We start from the raw sequence: 428 nt of genomic DNA on the forward strand, positions 1-428 counted from the left end.
GTCAGGATGGCCGAGCGGTCTAAGGCGCTGCGTTCAGGTCGCAGTCTCCCCTGGAGGCGTGGGTTCGAATCCCACTTCTGACAGCACGCTGTACTTTTGAAAGCACGCTTGGATGTCATCCTGAACACCCTGCTCTAGGCTACTCTGCTTGAACGGGGGCTTGCACTCAGGCGACCTTTCAGACCTTCTGAGAGCTCCCCCACTCCTGCACACCTCAACCATTCTGGGATTGCTAAGACTTAAAGTAAGGGAGGACTCAGTTGAAGGTATGCATTTTGGGCTCCAGGTAGTCCAGATGAAATCAAACAACTGACTCTTGTTATGATCTTAGATGGTTTCAAACCTTGATAGCCATGATTCAGAATGTTTTAAGTTACAACCCTCATCATCTCCCAGCGAACAGCCAGCCTTCAAGAGACCCTGGAGGG

General features: G+C 51.2%; 1 non-coding gene across 1 annotated transcript; it reads left to right on the top strand.

Moving 5' to 3' along the window:
* TRNAL-CAG lies at positions 1–83 on the top strand. Its single transcript has one exon. It is a non-coding gene; the product is annotated as a tRNA-Leu (tRNA).
* Positions 84–428: the final 345 nt, after the last annotated feature.

Source organism: Gallus gallus, chromosome 3 (assembly GCF_016699485.2).
Source record: "Gallus gallus isolate bGalGal1 chromosome 3, bGalGal1.mat.broiler.GRCg7b, whole genome shotgun sequence".
NCBI lineage: Eukaryota > Metazoa > Chordata > Aves > Galliformes > Phasianidae > Gallus > Gallus gallus.